At 47.0% G+C, this 13,764-nt stretch overlaps 1 protein-coding gene across 9 annotated transcripts in view; it reads left to right on the top strand.

The window, feature by feature from the left end:
* DAG1 (dystroglycan 1) overlaps positions 1–13,764 on the top strand; it is a 53,286-nt gene that overhangs the window by 10,393 nt on the left and 29,129 nt on the right. The gene's annotated exons all lie outside the window — the stretch shown is intronic.

Raw genomic sequence — 13,764 nt, forward strand, 5'->3', positions numbered from 1 at the left:
GTGAATTCAATGACTGAACGTGCTTTTTTTTTTTTTTTTTTTTTTTTTTTTTTTTGTAGAATGTTTGTTTATGTTTGAGTTATTAACAGCAGTACATGCTTTGGCTTTCACATGGCGACACACATGCTTATTTTTTCCCCATGTGGCCCTATGATTTCCTAGGTGGGTAACTTAAAAGCTTTGACTTTTCAGCCAACGGACACATTTTAAGGGACCTGGAATGAGTGAGTGCGCCTGGTCGGATGTTGGGTGGCAGCAGATTCTTTTCCTGGGACGTGTAATTCAGCTGAGCTACGGGGTTGGCACTCTTTAGAACAGGAATTTTAAGATTTTTTTGTTGTTGCCGTTAATAGGATGAACTTAATGTGGAACGCCTGAACCTTGCTCTGTAAGGTCAGCATCCGCCCTGGAAACCTGAATTGTTTGGGGCTTCCTTGACTCCTGAAGGGACACACATGGAGCACAGAGCTCTGGGGTATGAGGAGGATGAGGGTACAGGCTCAGAGCCCAGACTCTGAGCAGAGAACAATTGTCCTAAAGACAGAAATTGGATTCTGGCCTCCAGGTGACAAAGACACTTTTTTGATTCTGTGTTTCGGGGGGTGGGGAGGGGGGAGCTGCCTCTGGTCTCCAGGTGGTTTCCAGATAGCGGAGGCATTTGATTTTTGACCTTCCTGTCAGAGGCCAGTGAGGGTAGGGCAGTTGGCTAGTACCAGATAAGAAAATGACACTTTACCACCAGAGGGGAGCTTAAAATAAAGCTCTAAATGCTCCCCGGAAATCCTCTGATAGGGCCTCCGATAGGGCGGGGGGTTGGGGGGGGGAAGGGGAGGCCACCAGGCCGCGTCCCAGCCCAAGGAGTCCTGGGCAGTGCAGAACAGGTGTCCATCTGGAGGAGGGCGCTGGGCGGGAGCTGATTCCCAGTAGAGCAGAAGAAACCCTGGTGTGGAAGCAAGTCTTTTCTGTTGCAGGCACTCCAAACTCCTTGTCATTGACCTTGGCAGTTTTGTTTCAGACTTGGATCTGGGGTGGAAAAAGCAGGACCTGGTGGCGCATGGAGTGATGTCCATGTTCCCTAGCTCTTCTGCTCGTGTAGGTTGAAGCACAGAAACGTTACACGTGTGAGAGGTTATGGGTGACTGGATCAAGACTGTACTTAGTACATACATTTTAAATTGTCAAGTTCTTTTCTAAGTGCTTTACATGCATTAGTTCACCTAATGAATCTATATTTATAAATGGAAAAAGTTAAAGAAGAAAGGAAGTTGATCAAGGCAGTGTTAAAGATTAAATACTGACTATTAAGCAGCCTTCCAAGATAGGCTAGCCTATGGACTAAGGAGGGGATTATCAGCTGACACCCGGTGGGCAGGCCCTGTTGGCACTGGGTGTCAGTTTGTTGTTCATTCATTCATCAGGTAGCTTTTGAGTCCCTGTCATGTCCTAGGCACTTTGCTAACTGGTGATGGATGAGACAGGTATGGGCCCTGCCCCTGCCCTGACCAGGCAAAAGAGCGGGGAGGAGTGAATATTAATTCATTCCAGTTGGTATTTTTCAGAAGAAAGTGTGGTTTGGAGAGGCTGAGGGTCCCTCCCTTGGCAAGTGACCGCAGGCAGTCATTGTGCCTCTGATTCATCATAAGTGGGAGTGGGGAGGGGGCGAGGTGAAGGGTCAGGGAGAGGATCTAGGAGAGCTAGTAGGCAGTTTTAGATGATTTTCAAAGCTAAGCTGACATTTGGTTGCACACAAATGTGTCTGTGACCTTTTGAGCCATTTCCTGTCTCAGATGCCATGCCTTAGGTGATGCTGGTGGGGCCTGCAAGAGGGGTTTTCAGGGACTGGTCAAAGTAAATCATGGTGACCCTTTTAGTTTGGTGATGATTTGGGTGAGGGTGTGTGTATGGGGTAAGGGAATGAACTTTGGGGGATAATTGCAGGAAGAGATGGGAGGGGGATTAGAGAAGGTGAACGCTGGAAAGGGGAGGGGTGGGAGAAGATAACTCAGTGAGTGGAGGAACTTTGCTGGGTTTGCTCTGTGAATCCCCAAGTCAGCTAGAGGAGATAGGAGGCAAGGGGTTACTGGCTGGGGATAGTGAAGGGTGGGACTTGAGGCCACAGTGGGGCCAGCTCAGCTAGCAGTTGGGATGGGTGGTAGGCATAGAGACTTTGGCCAGTCCTGAGATGATGGAGCTGTGGTGGATAGATAGAGCCCGCCTCTGAGCTGAAGCGGAGGCAGTGAGGTTGGACTAGCCCAGAGCTGCGGGATGCTGGATCCTAAGAGGCCAGGGTGCGCTTAACCTGGGGGAGCAAGTAAAAACCCTTCAGGGCGTGGGAGTCAGGAAAGTCTGCAATGGAGACAGTAATGACTGAAGGGGACACATTGGGATTTAGGGGCACCCATTTAAAAAAAAATGCTTTTCCTCTATCCCTGGGAACCAGTTGAGAGATGGATAAAGAAGTCACGCAGGTGGCTTTGGGAAGGCACAGGACCAGGCCATTGGGGGTTCTTAATGCCGAACCCCAGAATCCAAGAGAGGCACCCCCCCCAGTTGCCTCTGGGGCCACCTTCTCTGTTCACCATTCCTGGCTGGGTTCTCTTCCTGCGTGTGCTGCTTTGCAAAGTCTCCAGGGCTGGTTTTATGTTTAGTTCATCTTATTTTAAAAAATATATTTTTAGACATTAAAAAAGACTTTATTAGTATAAAATAAAACAAAAAACACTCCCTCAGAAAAAGTATAGTTTAGTGAATTAGAAGGCCAAGAAATAGCTTCGTTGGCCCCAGAAGAGGCCTTTCCAGGGGCCCCATCCCTACCACAGCCCCCTCCTCCTAAAGGTGACCCCCCCGTCTTCCTGTATCCATTTCCTTATGTTTCTTTATGATTTTAGCTCCCAAAAGTATATTTTTAGGCACTGTATAGTTTTGTCCATTTTATTTTATTTTATTTTATTTACTTATTTTATTTATTTATTTATGTTATTATTTTTTTATTTTTTATTTTTTTTAGGTGAGGCAACCCTTGGTTGACCTCACAGATTGCAAGGACCTTGTCAGCTTACAAGCCCTTATTTTTTATTTTTTACGCCTACAGCACCTGGTCTTCCTAGGTCGCCTCCCTAGTTTTGTCCATTTTAAAAACTCAGTATATCCTTTACGTCTCTTTACGGTTTCCCGCTCTGTCCCCCTTCCTCACAGTTATCCGCTGAAGAACCTGGGCCCTTAGACCTGTGGAGTCTCCCACAGTCCGGATGGAGCAGATTATGTCTTCAGGGTGCAATTCCGCCCTTCTCCTTATTTTCTGTGAGTTGACAGCTGGGTCCCGAGGCTTGATCAGCTTCAGGCTCCGTCCGTTTGGCAAGGCCAAGTGGTTTGGGTCTTTCCTCCAGAGTACTGCTTTCCCATCGTCCCACACTTTGCTCAGAGCAGGTACCCAGAGCACCACATCTCAGCTCAGCCCAGCTCAGCCTCTTGGTGGCTCTATAGTCCTTGTCAAACTAGTTTCCCCAGCCTCCCAGCAAGGAAGAGCCCAGATGTCTCCTCAGTTTATGGTGCTGTTCCCCATCTTGGGCCCTCCCTTCCTTCTTCACATTGTTCTCTCTCCTGATTCTCAACTCCCTTGTCTCTCATTATCTGTCCCTCATCTTGTCCCCTCTCTTTAACCTCCTTTCTTTCTGCGTTCTGATAGGAGAAAGGTTGTTTGAGGCTGAGGAGGGATTCTCGTCCTGCTTGATTGCTCACCATCTGGGGGACTATGGAAGCCTCAGTTTATCTATCTGTAAAATGAAGTTATTGGTCTGATGATTTAAATGGTTGCCTAAAATAACTCTCTTATGAGTGTTGTGTTTTACAGATTTTCTGCGTTTGAAAGCTATTTTAGAAGATTTTCCTGCTTCTCCATTTAGGGCACAACTTGAGCAGTAGGGAAATGGAGAAATGGGTAGGGCTTAGCCGGAATCTAGTCTTTCCCCGTGTCTGCACCATCAGGCTGGGCGGGCTGGGTGGATAGTGGAAGGTTCTGTGAGCTGTGGTTGTGCCTCCCTGCCCCATCTCCAGCTCTGGGACGGAGGCTTGCCTTACAGAATAAGGAGGTGTATCAGCTGCCAGCGCTGCTGCCTCCACTGTTGCCGTGAGGATCTAGTGGTGAAGGGCTGTGCTGATGGCTGGCCTTTACCTCTGTATATACCAAGCTTTTTGTCCAGATGGGGCTTGGCTAGGAGAAGAGGTGTCATGTGATGTACCAGGATTTATCTGGCCTTTCCCCAGTGCTGGGACACTTAGCAGGTGCTTGTGGTGTTTTTGTTTGCTGTGCTATTATTTCACATATTTAAATTTTTATTTATTTTATACTTAAATAATTTTGAAACCAAGTAAATTCAGATTTTTTGCATCTTGAACGTCCACTAAGGTTACTTAGGTCCGAGGAGTTAGATCAGTTTTTGTTTTCTTGTTTAGAATCTGCGTTTTGTGAGGGCCGGCCTTTAAGGAGGAGAATGTAAGGAATTCCAGACTCAGGGAGGCGTGGGGTGTGCTGGAGGAGGGCTGGCGAGGCTGCTGGGCACCGCAGGGAGCTGCCCGAGGGAGTGTCGGGTGGCCAGCAGCAGGCCTGGCAGTGAGGGGAGTGCCGAATCCGCCGTGTGAGAGATCTCGACCACTGCGTTGAAAATCTGAATTTCTCAGAATTTGATGAAGCCAAGACCACAAGCATGGCCAACAGCTTCGGAGGTGAAGCAGAAGTTAAAACCGTGTTTTCTGGTGTTGGCTGCTTTGGTGCACTTTGGTGTTTGTGATCAGCTAGCAGGCGGAGTCAGTAGAGGGAGTTCCTGCCCTCATCTCGGGTATTGGCAGGTAGCAGGCAGGTTAGCAAACCTCGACCAAAATGATCCTAGGCCAGAGCTGAGTTTTTTTTATCTTTAGCCTTTAAAAATCTACTCTTTTATAAATAAAGCTGTTTCACTGACTCCCCCGATAACTAGTAGTGTTTTGATTTTTTCTGACATCACTATTTTTAAAAAAAATTGAAGCATAATTTACATATACCAAAATATATAAGTGTACATTACAGCTCAGTGCATTTACCGTCATGTGCCTGTCTTTTCTTACTGAACATTAGGTCTCTGACATCTGGGTGGTTCTGTGTAGTGATTTGTTCTCTTTTGTTGTTGTTTAGATTTCACATATAAATATACCAGTTTACTGCTTTTCCTGTTTTTGACATTTGGGTTGTTCTAGTTTTTGACCATCATGGATGATACTGGCATGAATGATTTTGTCCATGTTTCCTGGGTATATACTAAGAGTGAATTGGGAGATATATTTGATATTTTAATTACTGGGGATGTTGTTTATGTGCCTCTTGTGTTTTATTTTTGAACTTTTCGTTATGGAGAATTTCAAGCACACCCAAAGACTAGTGCAGTGGATCCCGTGTGCCTGTTACCAGCCCCCACACCACCAACCAGTGGCCACTCTTGCCCCATTCATACTCTCAACCACTGCCCTACCCCATGTAATTTTGAAGCATATCTCAGACCTGTCATTTCGTCCATCAGTAGTTTATCACGCGTATCTCTAGAAGATGATGTAACCACAGCATCAGCCGAGGGACTTCGTGCTCCATCTTTCAGGCCCTAGTGTTCTTTTCCAGGGGTTTGTATCGTGGTCCTCATGGTGGGATGCAGCCCTCAATCCTGTTACTCCTCATCTTGGCGGAGTTGCTTAGGTCACCTGGTTTTTCTAGGAAGCTTTTGAACCAGGAACCAGCTTGGTATATATAGAGTTGGGAGGGTCATCTTAGGAACATCAGTTACTGTTGTGGGCACCACTTTCTGTTAGGCTGTTGTTCGTGTGTACAAGTTAGGCTGGTCTGGAAGAAAGATGAGAGTGGATTGGCCAGTATTCTGTTCTAAGGCACATGGCTGCCTGTCCCAGTTGGCTGCACTGGCCTGGCATAGATGCTGCTTTCCCCAGTGCCCCGAGTCTGGTGGGTGCCACCTCCAGAGCAGCTGGGTCCAGCATTCCTCCCCAGCCCGCCCCTCTGTTGAAGGACAACAGGCATCAAACGTAGACTCCTTGGAAGTGTTAAAGTTTTCCAGAACAGAGAGACTACAGTATGAAGATTAGACGCAGGAGCCCCCAGGTCGTCTCCAGCTTTGTCCTCCTTGTGCTCAGTGTGCACATCTGTCTTCCCACTGCCCTGAGCCCAGAGTTCTAGGGCGAGCCGGGAGGACTGGTCTAGGAAGGCAACAATAGGAGCAAAGAGCCCCACGGATACCTTATTGCTGAGAATAATTAGCCCATAAATTCTCCATAGCAATTTTCCTCTGAGGTAGTCAAGTTTGAGTAGAAAAACATAGGACCATGTTTTGATTCATGAGCCGTCTGGATGCTCACCCTCCCACATTCTCATGCCGCCGAACTATGACGTACCATCACTCCCAGTTTGAATTATGACCTTGCTGCCCACCAGGCCATTAATCAAACAGTATGAGAGGGACCAACAGCCATCTCCTTCTGTTTCAACCTGTCTCTCACCGTCCTTCCTCTTCCACCTCGTGTCATTAATGAAGGAATTTGACAGTAACTCAGTTTACTGAAAATAAGAGAAAAGTCACATCTTTCAGTGGGTAAGGTAAGGACCAGACAGCTGATGGCATCATTGTGAGGCTTAATGTGTATCTTCTGAGTCAGGACTGGGAATCTGAGAGAAACCCTGGCTTCAGGCTGCTGGATCTGCGTTAGTTTAGCTCTGGGATGTCTGAACTTGGTGATGGTTGGTTAGTGTTTTTGTCTCCAGGAGGGACAGTTCCTGGGAAGGGAAGATGAAACTATTTTTAATCTTAAGCAAACATAGCCAGTGTAGTAATTTCAGGCCCCAGTGTTTGACATTTTCTTCCATTATAACCCGTCACTTTTAAAAACAATGTTCTTTTTTTGTGTATTTTGTGTTTGTAGTGTTTCTGGAGGAAAATGCTTTTAAAATGCTCTTGTTTCTCCTTATAAACCTGGAGGGCTTGTGGGCCTGGTGGGCTCTGTGTTTTGAATCGTGCAGTCTGGAGGTTTCGTGCCTGGAACGCTAGTGGACCAAGTGCAGGGTGTGAGGTAAGTGGTGGGGTTAGGGTCATGTAGGCTGTCGCAGTTTACGGAGTCATCTGCTGACTTCGTCTCACAACGGTTGATGGGGATCCCTCTCACCAGGGAAGAATCGAGGTCCTGAGAAGAGAGGCAGACTGTGCCCCATGTTCCTTTTTCCTACCACTTATTTTCTTTCCATTTTATATTTTCGTAACTTCGAACTTACAGAATAATTTCAAGAATAGTGAAAGGAGTTCCTAAATTCTTGAGTCACCATTTGTTACATTGTTCTTTGTTCACTTTGCCATTCTTTCTTTTCTACCTATACATTTTTTCCACTGAACTATCTATGAGTAATTGGCAAACATACACCCCTTTATTCCTAAATACTTAATTGTATATTTCCTGAGAATAAGGACATTCTCTTATGTAACCACATGAGGACATTTAACATTGGTGTATTGTCTGATCTGCAGTCCATTCCCAGATAGCCTCTGTTGTTGCAGTAGCATAGTTGATAGCCCCATGTGGATTGGCACGAGATACTGGTTTGTTCTGGTTTGTCCTGATGATCAGCTCTGGTTAAGGAGGTGCCTGGAAGTTTCTCTCTTGTAAAGTTGCCATTTTTCCTATTGCAATTAATAAGTAATTCATGAGGAGACATTTTGAGGCTTTATAAATATCCTGTTCCTCTTCAAACTTTGACACTCCACTTTGAGCATCCAGTGATATTTTTAAGATTTATTTCATCTATATTAGTTGTCATCTTACTCTAAGAAGAGTTTTCTCCCCCAGTTATTCATTGGCTTATTTATGTTAGTTCTTACTGATAACTTGTTCAATGTGATTCTTCTTGTCATTATTCATTTTGATGCCCAGAGTGTCCCACGTGTGGCCGCTGTGAGCCCTTTCAGGCTGGCTCTTGCGTCCTTTTGACATGTCCCGAACATCGTTTGAGCACTCCTGACTTTTTGGTGCAGTGAGATATTCTAGGCAACATGCCCCATCCTGGCATCAGCCCTTTCTACAAGGAGCTTTGCTTCCTTTTAGTTGAAGTGGCACTTAGAAACCAAGATACGGATGCGTGGCACGTATTTTTATTTATTGAAAGTCTTTTAAAATAAGTATAATTTTGTATTCAGTTACTTACTCATGTTGCCATTGAATAAAGGAGTTTCACGAGTGTCCAGTTCTTTTGTTATAAGTGAAACATGACAGATATTAGCAGAGAGATGGACTTTAGCAGCAAAATAAAAGGAGACCCTGCCTGCTCAAAGAATTTATTTCTACTTAATTGGTAGAGAAATTCTTGGAACCATTGAGCCGATTTCTAAAGAGGAAGGATATACTTGCATGTCAATGCCGGGGACCCTTGCTCTAGGCTGTGGACTGTGCGAAGCCTGGCTCCATGAGGCAGTGCCCATGACTCTGTGGTCTTTGACATAGCTTTCCCTCGGGCGGGTGGGCGGGTCATGGGAAGATGTGGGGCTGACCTGTGTCCTCCGTATGCCATCATGAGACTACGTGAGCAAATCAGATCTGGCTGCTGCTCTCACTATTCTGAGACTTAAGTGGAGAAGGAAAGGCATAATGGAGGGCCGAGTTGGGCAGGTTTCCTGAAGAAGTGGCATTTAGCAGGCTAGGAGCCAGAGGGTGAGAGGTAGTTAACAGATGCTCATGAGTACTTTTTTGTGAGCCAGGCAGGGAGGGTAGACCCAATCCATGGGCAGTTGTCATGAGCTGCCTGGAATGCAAGGGCCATGGGATGGCAGTTGTGGCTCGGGCGAGTTACCTGGTGAGCCGGCTTCAAGTCCTGGCTCTGCCTCTTACTTGGTGTGGACCTCAGATTTTTCATGTCATAAAAGAGACATTAGCTGTTCCATAGGGTCACTGTTACCCAGGGTCTCTGTCTTAAAGGATTGCAGCATCCAGAAATGATACTCCTCATTATGGCCGCTGAGTGCAGGGTAAACCATAGTCATTGAAAGAGACAGTCTCTAGGGAGTGCTTAGTCTGTGCAGGCATCAGGCTGAATGGCTAAAATGTCATCTTCCTGATAACAGACCTGTGGGGTCAGTGACAGCATGGTCGCCAATTCACTGATGAGAAAACAAGTGTAAGCACCACCTGGAGGCCCGCTTTAGATGCCGGGGCTCATGCCACAGTCGGAGTGGAGCGAGGGACTGCCACAGCCGCTCCCACCCCGAGGAGGCCCGGGGCCAGGACGGCAGGAAGGGGGACTCCAGTGTCCCTCCTGGGCGTTCCATGAGGTGCCAGTGCGGCCTCTGAGTGGCCCTGATGTGTATTGCGATGGGGCCAGGACATCTGGGAGAAACTTTGTAGAACACCAGGGACTGTGGGTCTGAGGCTCTGGTGAGAATTTCAGTACAGGAGTCCTTGCCCTGGTGAGGACTGGTCAGGTATGTTGGATTGAAGGTAAGTCCCTGCATTTTTGAGTCCTCTTCCTCAGCTGCGCGCCAGTTCTCACTTCCTTCGGTTCCTGCTGTCCTTGTAGACTGGGCTCCGTAGCATGCTGTCCACCTCCCGTTTTGCTTTGGAGCTGCTGTGTCTTCTTTAGGGCAGGGTTTACAGTTGGTTGGAATCTGCGCCGCCACTCAATGACATCAGAATCTCTGGGGCAGGACTCAGGCTTCAGTTTCCTAAGTCCCTTGCCCAGGTAACTAATGGGCAGCCAGAGTCTAGAGCCACTGCTCCAGAGCTTAGCAGAGCTTGTATCCATAGCGGAAGTAAGAAACTTAGCCTAACTCACAGAGGCAGAACTGGGCAGAAGGTGCCCATAAACCTGCCCATTAAATGGACCAAAGCTCCTCCAAGGAAGGTGTTTGTGTGGAAGCAAGCCTTAGGTGGTTTGGGTGGCCAGTGCACCAGAAAAAGGGTGCCTTCTGCTTCCCCCTTCCTGGGAGTTCTCATGCTTGACACTGGAAATGTCTAGCTCGTTTTGAAGTGATAAAACAAAGGAAAGGAATAAACTTGGGTATGTATAGGGCCACATTTGAGGGAAAACATCGATTTGTGTCAACTCACCAAGTATTTGCTGAGCATCTTTCCATTGATTGGGTGGATGGAGTGGGAGTAAGCTTTGCAGGTTACGTGGAGATGATTGTGCTGTCGAACACCTGCAGCTCTGCATTCAGGAGCGCGCGCTGCGGAGTGGACTCACTGAATGAGTGGCAGGGATTGGGCCTGCTTGGCTAGAAGGAAAAGTACTCCTGGACTAGACTGGGGAAGGCAGGGCAGCCTCAGGGGAGCAGGGATGGGAACCTAGTCCTGAAAATAAGCAGACCGAGGGTTCAGTAGACATCTCTGCACTGGGCAGTGATACAGTGTCCCAGCTTGTGGAAAAGTGGAGACCCAGCAGATTGACCAGAGGCCAGTGCACACTCTCTCGGGTCTTTGACTTATTTGAACTTGAATGGAAGGCTAGGCCTTAGCCCACATCTTTGGGTGGTGACAGTGGGCCCATCTCCCGGCGAAGGCCAAGAGAAAGCAGGTGTCTGCATGGACCCTCCTGCGCCCTCCCCTCCCAGTGCTCTGGGGTGGAAGACTGTCTGGGGAGTGGAGGTCACACTCTGGGGCCTCGGCTTTCCCTGACTGCTGCCACCCTGCACTTTTCCGCCCGGCCAGGCCCTGCTGTCTAGCCCCCGTTGATCCAGCCTGAGCTCAGGACCCAGGTAAATTTGACCCCGGTTGAGCCCTCAAGGGACACACAATCTAGTAGGGAAAGGTTTTATTGAGAAACCGGGTAAGCTTGTGTTTCTCGAGACCTTAATCCTCTAATGGCAAGCATTTTCATTTTAACGGTGTTCTTCATTTGTGGAGAGATTGAATGCACATGGAATCGAGTTGGAATTAAAGAGTAGATGGGGGAAGGTAGGATGGTGTCTGATACTGAGTAGGTGGTCAAAATTTGTTGAATAAAAATCATTAAGGAAATATATACTTCCTATTGTGTGTCTCTTTGTTAGAGCAAGGCGCTTATGGAACTGTTTGCAGAAGCAAACAGTAGGTATTTTTGTGATATTTATCCATTGTCTTTCCTCCAAAGACTGAGACACACACCATGCATCATTATTTAATTTGCCGTTTGCCCGTTATCTCCATTCATGCTACTGATCATTGTAGCTGGTGTTATTTCATTCCATCTTTACCTAGAAAACAAGGTTTCTGAGAACAGACTTGTTCTGTGGTAAATTGTGGTAAAATGATTTTTTAAAAAATCCTGTTTGCCAAACAACAACAACAGCAACAAATCGCTATCGCTCTGTCGCACCTGCTGTCACTCTGCTTCCTGGTGTGCTGAGATCTCTCAGTCACCGACCTCTCGCCTGTCTCATACCCAGAGGACAGCCACAGCTGAGATTTTGTTGGGCAGGCCCATTGCTTTTTTGTTGAAGGGTAGATGGAGTTGGAACATGTTTACTCTCCTTCAGAATGTTTTAGAAATGATTCCTTTAAAGCTTGCTTTGTCCAGGCCCATGACAAGTGCCATGTACTAGCCATTGATGGGCCTTGGTGCCCAGGTGCTGCAGCATCACCTAGCAGAACATGAGGCTCAGGGAATTACCCAGTACCAGACAGGTGCACACTGGTCCTATGCGAGGTGCTTGCTGAGTCTCAAATGCCCATGGAGGCCTTGTCACTTCCTTGAACCCATGATCAGTGTCAAATTTAATACTTAGTAGTTAGTCTATAAAAGCAAAAGATAACTCAGATTCCTGGATGCATTACAAGTATTTTGAAAAACGTTGTAAACTTTCAACTGTCTGACTTTGAATTAGCTGCAGTTGTTTATTTTGCAGAGCTGACCCTCCCAGAAGCTGCTGCTCAGAGTTCACAGCCACACTGAACCTTGTGGTATGAGAGGTGGAGACTCTGGTGTCAAGAGTGTGCCGGATGACTTCCTGCTCCTAAGCCCTAATGCAAGGGAGAGTTTGAGTGATTTTTTGAGTTGCCTGTGAATTATGAGTTTATAAAGATAGCCTGATTTAAAAAAAAAAAAAAGGCAGAGGTAGGTAAGGTAGGTAGAAGTGCCGATGTGCAGGGCACCTATGTGCTCTAGTTAGAAGCCAGCTGAAGATTGGTGGGAAATGAAGATAAAGCAACTGAAGAATTAAGCTGTGGGCTGGTGGGATCTCTGTCCACATGGGCTGTGGGAGCCCATTCGTGCCTGAAAGTGGTTCAGCTTGGAAATTCAGATCCCAAGTCTGTTCTATGCATCAGGATTCTGGCCACCACTGAAAAATACTTCCTTTCTCCCCAGTACTTGGGAATATGTAAATTACAGCCACACCCTTTTGGTAAAACAAAGATGTCTTCCATTTGTCCTTCCCTGATTCCTTTTTGCTTTTAATTTTTAATCCTTGGATTCTAAAATGCAAGAATTAATTTCCAAATAATTACTTCTGAGTGGAGACTCATCTGTTCCTTTGTGCCAAGGGAATGATCAAAGCCTGTAGAAAGAGGAGGTAGAAGCAGTGGGAGGTGAGGACAAGGATGTCTTGTCTTCAGTTATGTTAACCTGGTCTAAATCCACCACGGCGGAGGCTCGCGGCTGGGGATCTCCTGGAGTGTTGAGGAGGGAAGACACTCAGCGGTACTGGGTTTTCTCTGTCTTCCTTGGGGTATAGAGGTGCCTGAATTGGACACAGTTCTCTAACTTCGTGCTATGGTCCTTGAGCAGCCCAGCATCCTCTGCTGGGGAAGGCCAGCCATGTGGGAGCTGATGGGATCTGGCCTGCAAGCTTTACCTTCACCAGTTCACTGGGAACTGGTGCGCTCAGGTGCCACTCTAGGCAAGCATGAGGTCAGGCGTGGCTTTGCAGAACAGCATTCCCAGAAGTCTGTGAGGCCATCTTCTGGCTGCTTCCCTCCGGCCTTTGGAAGCACACCCCTAAAACCTACCAGGGAGGTTTGCGATTATTTAGATTTTATAGCTGTGGCAAGGCCGAGGTAGGTAGAAGTGCCAATTAGAGCCATATGTGGGAGGGAAGGAATTCTGCTAGCAAGAAAGTCTGAGCAAAGGGAGTGGATACTAGTTGTGTCTTGTCCTTTAAACGAGGTTTGTTGATCTTTAAATTTCTGGCATGATTGAAATGTTCTTGATGGTTGAGTCTTGAGAATGTGGCCAAAAGCAGGTCACAACTTTAAACACTGAAGATTGCAGTATTCGCCTAGATAAGCATTCAGTACGGTGGTACCTTACAGTGAAGGTGCAGGAACTCACGGCACCAGCAGCCAGGACACCCCCGTTTGGCTCCTGAGGCCTATATTTTTCGGCTGCTGGATGTGCTGGGGGGTGGGACCTGAGTAGGGAGCTGGGAGTGGCCGGGGCCACCCTGACATTTCATCTCACTCCCCGGTTTTGGAGTCTGATTAGCCAAGTAGGTCAGGAAGGCCAGCAGTCAGCACACTTTTTCTAAATTTAATTCATTGAAGTCAGATTAGCATATTAGTTTTGAGCTACAGCACTTATTTTTAATCTTTTGTAGTAGAACGGAAAATATATCAGAAAGCTTAGCTTTTAACTTCAAAGTGTGAAATCAGGTGATTACCGCTTTTGTGCTTGGTTAATCATTTCTGGGGTTTAGAAGAAACCTTTTCTTTCCTTGTACTCTAATGACTGCTGGGGGAGAGACTAGCAGAGCAGGTGCTGCCCAGACCCCTGCCGTGACC

Source organism: Rousettus aegyptiacus, unplaced genomic scaffold, assembly GCF_014176215.1.
Source record: "Rousettus aegyptiacus isolate mRouAeg1 unplaced genomic scaffold, mRouAeg1.p scaffold_m13_p_4, whole genome shotgun sequence".
Lineage (NCBI taxonomy): Eukaryota > Metazoa > Chordata > Mammalia > Chiroptera > Pteropodidae > Rousettus > Rousettus aegyptiacus.